Source organism: Ornithodoros turicata, chromosome 1, assembly GCF_037126465.1.
Source record: "Ornithodoros turicata isolate Travis chromosome 1, ASM3712646v1, whole genome shotgun sequence".
Taxonomy (NCBI): Eukaryota; Metazoa; Arthropoda; class Arachnida; order Ixodida; family Argasidae; genus Ornithodoros; species Ornithodoros turicata.
Window position 1 is genome coordinate 157,224,762 of NC_088201.1, and position 8,782 is coordinate 157,233,543.

General features: G+C 44.9%; 1 long non-coding RNA gene across 1 annotated transcript; it reads right to left on the reverse strand.

Moving 5' to 3' along the window:
- Nucleotides 1–5,926: 5,926 nt before the first annotated feature.
- Nucleotides 5,927–8,517, reverse strand: LOC135371584 (uncharacterized). The gene is made up of 4 exons (XR_010415650.1): nt 8,481–8,517; nt 7,493–7,715; nt 6,908–6,984; nt 5,927–6,031 (listed from the first exon to the last, which is right to left on the reverse strand). It is a non-coding gene; the product is annotated as an uncharacterized LOC135371584 (long non-coding RNA).
- Between the last annotated feature and the right edge of the window lie 265 nt (nt 8,518–8,782).

The window sequence follows — 8,782 nt, forward strand, 5'->3', positions numbered from 1 at the left end:
GCGATGCCTCTTCATCTGTTGGCAACATTTCGGCGGGTGTTCCCCAGGGTTCTTTTCTTGGGCCGTTTCTCTTTTTGGCGTACATAAATGACCTGGTATCTTATCTGAACGAGCCAATAATTCTATACGCGGACGGTATTTCCATATTTCTACAGAGTTTTGATATAAATGATTTTTTGATATAAACGATATAAACTATATAAACGACTTTTATTAAGTTAGAGATTAGCACGTCCAAGTCTTTATATGTCATCTTCAGGTCCCCCCAATTAGGTAGTTGTAATAGTCACTTGGTACTTGGTCCTCATACTATTGCCAAACGCTCCTCCACGAAATTCATGTGCATTATACTTGACGAGCACTTGTTATGGCACGACCATGTGTCACACGTGTGCAACAAAGTTTATTCGGGTACTTATGCAATAAACAAGTTGAGGTTCCTCGTGTCGTTGCGGGTTCTAAGAAGCGTTTACATGTCTCTTGTTCAAAGCCATATTTCGTATGGCATCGCATGCTATGCCCTAACATACGGTTCTACAATTAAGCCTGTCCATGTTGCCCAGAAAAAGGCATTACGAGCGATATTAGCTACGCCAAATAATGAAAGTATTACTTTTGCATTTAAATTGTTCAATATTCCTGAGGTAAAAGTTTTACTTCAGCGCAGGTTATGCACCATCGTTTAGAAACTGAGAAACAACTTATGTTCTTTACCATTTATTACTCTGAAGAGTCGTGAATGTACCATCCCGGCTAAGAAACTATGGACCGTTTTCTCTAGGTTTACCTAAGATAAGGACCAACTGCGGCTACTTTTCTTTTTCAATATTACGCTGTCAAGTTATGGAATCAATTGCCACTTCATATACAAAGCAGCACATCAATACATGTCCTCAAGATACAACTTCATAATTACTTTATGCTTCAAGCTACAAATTAGCTGTTATTTCGGAGTGATATTAACTGAATATTCTCTTGTCACGGAAAGATCACGTTGTACTTAGAAATTTTCATATGTTTTCTCGTTTTCGTCTTGTATATATATTCGTTTTATTCATTTTTTGCGCCCAAATTTTTGGGTTGCAACTAGTAGATCAAGAGTTCATTGATGTGTAATCCTCAGTTACTGTTTGCCGTATATTTCAGCTACCAATTTGAGTACGGATCAGTTACACGCGAATAGCGTCTGATCCCTCAAGGTCATTCCTTATGTAAATCATGATGTTCCATTGTTGATGAAAAGCCGGAATTCCGTATGTGATGCCAATAAAAGAGCTTCTCTCTCTCTCTCTCTCTATTCTCCGAAGCTCTGTTAAAATCACATTAAAGAAGTAACTATAATATAAAGCACATTATTCCGTCAATAAACAATATTACGCTCGGTTTAGACAAAAGAGCAATTTTAATCTGAACTTTGCATCCGCCCGTTTGTGGCAACCATGTGTTGTGGTGAAGAGTGGGGGTGGTGGGTTCAAATCCTGCCACCAGCTCTACTGTCCGAGGTTTTCCCTGAGTTTTTCAGAGGACTTTCCACGCGAATGTCGGTACAGTTCCCCCAGAAGTCAGCCAGGTGGTGTCGCCGGCGCTGAGGGCTTTGGCTTTCTTTCCTTTTTTTCGAAGTGTGGTCCGACTTAGCTGGGACACCCTGTATAGGGGACGTGCGCTTCTCCAAGCGGCGCACCGAACACTGTGGCGTCAGCGCCACAAGTGGATGAATTTGAACTGTCCGGTCACTCTCTACGTCGCCTTTTCCTTACTACCGACTCCCCTGCCATTTAGGTAAAAGCAGATAAGGCAAGCAAACGAAATGTGGATGATTGTCCCAAACCGCCGATTGGCCGCTGCACTTTCGTCGGCGTTCCTTTGTGGCAGCTATACGGGCGCTTGGCACCTTCTTTCTCCGGCCTGAAACGTTACTGCACGGTCCCTATATAGGTGTTGCTGTTTCTATTCTATACTATTTTACCCCTCATTTTCTTTGTACCAATAGGGTATCTCCCAATGCCTGCTACATGGCTTCTGCTAAAGGCCTGTGCAAGGCAAAAATCACGAGGTTCTACTTCAATCCAAGATGTCTTGATTGCCTGAATTTTATCTACGGAGGATGTGGGGGAAACGCCAATAATTTTGCCACATATCAAGCATGCATGAAAACGTGTAAATCTTACTGTGCTATGAAAGAATACTTTTTTTCTTGCTGTTGTTGTTAATTTTGTAATTGACTGGGCATCGTTCCTTTCGAGATTCTGCAGCTCCTTCAAGTAACATCCCCTGACCTTGATCTTGTGTTTAGAAAACGTGATACTCATTTCGCTGACAGTCTGGTCAATTTTTCAGCTATACATACAGGGTGTATCACCTAAAGTGATAAAAAATTCTAACTGGCGACGTACTCGCCGGAGGATTGTGGAACTTTCAGCAATTGCCTTCTGGGAACTTTTGCCGCCATCTAGGAAGGCTTTGGACAATTTTTAATTCAGGGAAATTGATTTTTTCAATTGAACTTTAAAAATTGCCAAGTGAACCTCACTGTTTTTACACAAATATTAAATCCTCCATGGACGGCCAGGGACCCAACAAAAACTATTCACAGTATCGCAACAGAAATAAATTAAAAATAATAGACTAAATAGAAATAGAAAGAGACTAAATACTAGCAAAAGTTCCGCTTTTTGCCCTGCCCGCTTGATTGTCGCAAACAAGAGCGCACGGAAGGTGCTGGGAGAGGAGGAAGTGTTCCCGCCTCTTGTTTTGCCTTTCGTTCTTGCGCGTTGACCTTGATGCTGGTGATAACCGTCTTATCAAAAAGAAAACTAAATAACCGCCTGATCACAAAGAAGGAAAAACTAATGAAGGCGGGGATAGCTCCTCCTCTAGACGCACATTTCGCGCGCGCTTCTTTGTGAAAATCAAGCTGGCGGGATTAAAGCGTAATTATTACTAGTTTTTTCTTCGACTATTTCTGTCGCGATACTGTGCATAGTTTTTGTTGGGTCTGCGGTTATCCGTGCAGGACTTCATATTTCTGTAAAATAGTGGGATTCGCTTGGCCATTTTCAAAAGTTCATCTGAAAAAATACCGCAATTAAAAACCGTCCAAAGCTTTCGTCCCACTTCTTCGTACTGCTCCCTCTCTCCCAACCTGTCCACGCCGCTCATAGCCACAGTTGCTTCGCGGCGCTAACACGGAATAAAAACGGACATATCTATCGGAATGTCATTCCTGGGCCCTGTGTTTATTTTATTTTGCTGCATACAAAGACAGAAGAACAATTATTGTCCAGATGCTTACGTCATCAAAGAACAGGACGTCATCCATAAATGTTAACTGCAAAAAAAAAAAGCTATTGTCTTTTTTAAAAAATATGACGCGTCACTATCTACGCTGTGGGATTGCGCGTCACATAACCTTCGTTGTAATTGATCGTTATGGATTTTGTTTTTGTTTTTCTTTTAATCTACGTAAACCTGATTCGATAAGGGCGACATAGATTTTCCCAGCACTGGGGAAATACCTACGTTTTCTACGTTTACGGCAGCATATAGAGATGGCGCATCCTGAAACAACAAGTCCCTTCAGCATTCGTCATACCATCCGAAGGCGTAGTGCAAGGACGACGCCTTTCACATCCAACCTCTTCCACAGCTGCGGAACTCTCTGCCATCCTTTTCTTTCTACAACACATCGCTAATTTTACACCGCAGGAATGGGCAGTCTTCACAGACTCCAAGTCTGCACTTCAAGCTATTCAAAATTCCGGCATACGAGGCCCATCCGCACCCTAGTCACGGATGTGTTAATGACTTACCACACTGTGTACGCAGCAGGCCACAGGCTAGTTCTTCAGTGGGTTCCAGCCCATTGTGGTGTCGTGGGGAACGCGCAGGCCAACAGCGCCGCAGAAGCAGCACTCTCGTATCGGACACGGACCAGTATTGTTCTGCCGAGAGGAGACCGCCGTTCCATTCTGCGACGCCTCGTAACACCCCTGGCTTCCCGCCAATGGAAACCGATATCCTCCCCCCATCTATGTTGAACAGAATTGATCCAACGCTCGCTTTGCGCATGCCACGAAACACCTCTCGTCAAGATGCTGCATTAATCCACCGAATGCGACTCGATGTGGCCTTTACAGCTCAGTGGCGTTACCGCTTGAGACAAGTTGACTCTCCCACCTGCTGCCACTGTGGTGCTCTCGAAGATCTGGAGCACATTCTTCTTCATTGCCCCCACTACCAACCTTCCCGAACCACACTCTTCGAGTCTCTTGGTCAGCTGGACTCTCGCCCCTTCTCCCGATCGAAATTGCTTGGTCCCTGGCCCAATCCAGCCCAGCAACCATCTGCGCTCAAAGCTGTTTTGACATTTCTGGACACCATCGGACTTCGATCGTTATTGTGAAGGGGCTCGTTATTTTATTCCCCACATCCCCACCAGCAATGGGGCAGAGTATCGCCTCTTGCGATGAACCTCCCCACTTTCCATCTCATAATGAAGTTGTTGTTGTTGTTCCCAGTACTGCCCAATACCCTCCCAAAGAACTTGCAATATCTCCCAAAACATGGTTCAAAAAGGCCAGATAATCTAATACACTTCCCCCAACCGCCAAGATCTAAATCCTGCACAAATCCCTGATTGTATCATTGCGCGTCCTTGGAAGGAGCGGTTCACATGCTACAAGGCATAAGTCGGTCATTATCAATGCCAGTTCGCGTGGCGCAGTGGTTAGCGTGCTGGCTGTCGAGCCTGGGACGTACCCCAGTTCGAATCTCGGTGCCGGCTGTGCTGTCTGGGCTTTTCCCTGGGTTTTCCTCAGACGCTTTCAGACATATGTCGGCACAGTTCCGTTAGAAGATCAGAACATTCCCCAAATGCGATAGTCGTGACATTTCGCACCGCTTTGAGGCCGACAATGGCGAACCCTTTCACGACCACCACCACCGGTCTGTACCAGGATGCGCAAAATAATGATTTGCCTTCAGGGATGCAGATCTCTTCGTGTCTCTAAACAAGTTCCCTTCTGCTCTGCAGTTATGATTGCATCTAGATTCTTCTTTAGCTCCCAAAACAAAAACGCTGAACTCGACATGAAAAGTGTAGCTGAAATACTTTCATGGTCGTTTTGATTATATTACCTATCTACCTTTTCGTTTGTCAAGCCGATTTGAAGACCAGCTATTAGTATCCATGCCATTTCATTATTGTCATCACTGTCATTCATGCCATTTGATTACTATAAAGTGTTTTGGCTTGCGCGAGACACATGCAAGGGCACTCTGGTGAAACCGGTATCCCCCCCCCCCCTCTCCGGTTTTATCCCCCGATTTGCATCATCGTCACTTCCGATAAAACCCGTAAATGAACTTGGAATAGTGCCAATTCAGACATCAATAAGGGCACTGAAGGACTCTAACCATTGGAGAAGCAGCACAGCTGTTCCGCACCTTCTGCCAATCTAAAATGCGAGCAGAGTTTTTTTTTTCCCTGCCCGGAAGTCTACTTTTTCAACAGATATCATCCGGTTTTACCCTGTTTTACCGGGTTCTGAAATAGAACCTGATTTCTTAGCGCCGATTTAAAAAAAAACATAAAACCTGAAAACACAGGGCCATAAAAGTCCAGCTGCAGTACGGACAAAACAAGAACACCTCCCTATTGAAAAAAGTGACATCAGGCCTGATGTTATATGGGACGCATTCCTGATGCTGATGTTAACATCAAAACTAGCTGATGTCGACACCAGAGGTGCCTTGATGCTGATGTCGACATCAGAGGCGTTCTGATGCTGATGATGACATGACGTCTACCTGATGTCGTTATGACAGCCTCCCTGATTGGCTGGGTGTGCTAAGTGGCAATTTATGCAAGGAACACCTATTTGTTCAAGAAAAAGTTTTAATTTTTTCTTCGCAATTGGCTGGCCTTTTCGTTGAGGCATTTTACGACAAATTTGTTTCTTTTTTTTTTCTTCGTCCTTTGGCAGCTCTCCCTGCTCCTCTCCTCTCATCCTCTTGTAGTGAGTGAAGGAGTCTGAAGAAAAGAAAATAATAGTGAGCTCTTACATTCAAACATCTGGCAAGCAAGATCATTTGTGTTACTCAGATACACAGTGATGCACCACGTATCGTAACGTCACAGCAATGTGCGCTTCATAGGTCCAATTACTGCATAAAAGTCAAACCCTTCTTGCCACTGACTGTTGCTTGTCAATTTGGCTGGTAATGCTGCTAATTTCAGCTGGCACATGAGTAAACTTTTTCCCCCTCATTCTTACGGCTAAAGTTCAGGGACCACCTTGCAATCGTGGTCGTCATGTAATCGTGTAAATACGATAAGTGGCAGGAAGCTAGTTCGGCACCAGTGTTGCAGATTTGGAACCACAGATGTGATTTAAATCTGGATTTAGGCTCCCCAGAAACTGGATGGATGGATGGATGGATTTGATTTGGACCAACGTTCTCAGCAGAATTTGGATTGCATCCACATTTTTTCCAGGGATACGGTTGAAATGAAGTTTCTTCGGGGGACTTGAATTTGGATTTCAGTAACTGTTTCAGGGCGTATATGGACTTGGGGCGAATCACACCCACACAAGAATGTCGCAGTCTGCTTCCCCCCACCTGAAAGCATAGCACGCAGGGACCTCGATGTGCTGAGCCTCCACTGGGCAACACTACGACACTCCTGGATTTTATAACGGATTTGGCAAGTTCGGATCTATGTGCGGATTTGATTTAGCGTGGAAATTCAAATCACGATTAAAAACGATTTGATTTGACGAGTAAATATTGACTTGATTTGGATTTGATTTAAATCCGATTTGAGCGGACAAATCCGCAACACCGTTCGGCACACACCCCTCTGGATTCTCGAAAGTGAAGCACTTAGGTTCGCTGGGGAACTCACCCTCCAGACAGACTTTCATCAGAGATGCAAGGATTGAGATCGACGGACACATCCTGTTGCCTCTCTGATGCCATAGGCTTGCCAGTGCATGTATAGGCAATACTTGAATCAGGTGATTGGTGACATTTGTCTCTCATGGAAGAAAACAAATTAAGCCTTACCGGCAATAGTGGTACAGTGAAACCTCCTTAATACTAAAGTCACTTGAAATATGTCAATATTAACCCACGGTTACTTTTCAAACATAAGAGTAACAAGGTCAAGTACAAGAAATGTTTTCAACGCCTTCAAGATGTGGGGTAACAGCGATTATGTTGAATACTGTGAGCGTATAACAGTGACAAGATGGCATAAGTGTAGACTAGATAAGAAACTGTACTGTACACCATCCTTTGCCATGCAAGCCGTTCCCGAATCTCAAAGTTATGCCCCTGCTAATATTTTTGAAAACTGCAGAACTGTCGACTTGTGAAAATAAATATCTCACAAATAATAACAGTAACCGCTTTTTGACTCCAACCACTATTGCCGATAACGCTTCAATTATACCCAATCTGAGGTGGGCACAGTTGCCGTAGAGCTTACCGTGGATTGCAGCAACCTTCTGGGGTGTCATAGGGAGCTGCGCCGAGACTTTGCCCTCAGCCTTTGCACGATTGGGGAGAATACCGTGCACACTCCTAGCACTGAGAGCATCTCTCCCCCAAATCGCTACCGCCATCTTCTTTACAAACATGCTCTCATTTCCTTCTCGGAAGATTATGTCCCATGTAGATTTTGACAGCCAAACACCATGGCCAGCATGGACCTTGAGTGATAAGAATTTGTCAAATCAGTAACCATCCAAAACACTGGGGAATAGTGGAGACAAACTACGTTTGTATTAAGCATGACTTTCTGTTCAAGTGTGATGAACGTTCGTATGGTTTTCGGTGGATTCGTTGGTAAAAAATAGAAAAAGGAACTGCATGGAAAGGTGGACACAAGTCTACCTACTACTACACTGAACGTGAAGTTAATCTTTCACAGTTATGGTGCTGATATCATTTGACTTGACTCAATGTTGCCTGCAAATTGTATAAGTGGGGCCACGGAGTAAGAATAAGACAGGAGGGGAAACTGCTAGCAGCGCCCAGCGCGAGCCCATGCCCCGATAAGTCCTAAATTGGGCGAGAGAGAATGGGTGACGGTGGTGCGAGCCATCTGTTGCACGCCGTCAGAGGTTATGATCACGTTGGCTGGAAAGCTCGCGCTACATGCACGCGCAAAACAAAAACAAAGAAAAACGCGGAAACTGCTTGTCGGTGCGCCCATCGTCTGCTCAAATCCCCGTGCCATTTCCATCCCCGGGGACGCTGTACGCAGCGTGGTACATTTTTGAACGGTTCGTTCAAGCCACAGCAGGTAGACTATCAAAATGTCGGAGGATAAATGGTACCGTTCTTCGGCGGTCCAGAACGTGTCCAACAGTGGGCATGCTCTATTCCCAGTGGAGAGCAGCAGCTGACATCCGGACACTACATTTGCGAAAAGCATTTTCCAGAGGAAATGGTCAGGAGAGCTAGGTACTCACATTTCGGCAAGATACGAAGAGAGACAGGGAACGACACAACCACAGCGTTCAGCGTGTCGTCCCCTGTCTCTCTTCGTGTTCTGCCGTAATGGTGGTGGTGGTGATGGTGAAAGGGCTTGCCGTTGTCGGCCTCACGTATGTGGGCAACGTCACGACTGACGCCCTGGGGAAATGTGCGTCCTGGGCCGACTTCTAGGGGAACTGTGCCGACATATGTCTGAAAGCGTCTGAGGAAAAACGTTCTGCCGTAATATATGCCTCTAACCCAAACGGATGGTAACAACTGGCTTAGTAACAAATCG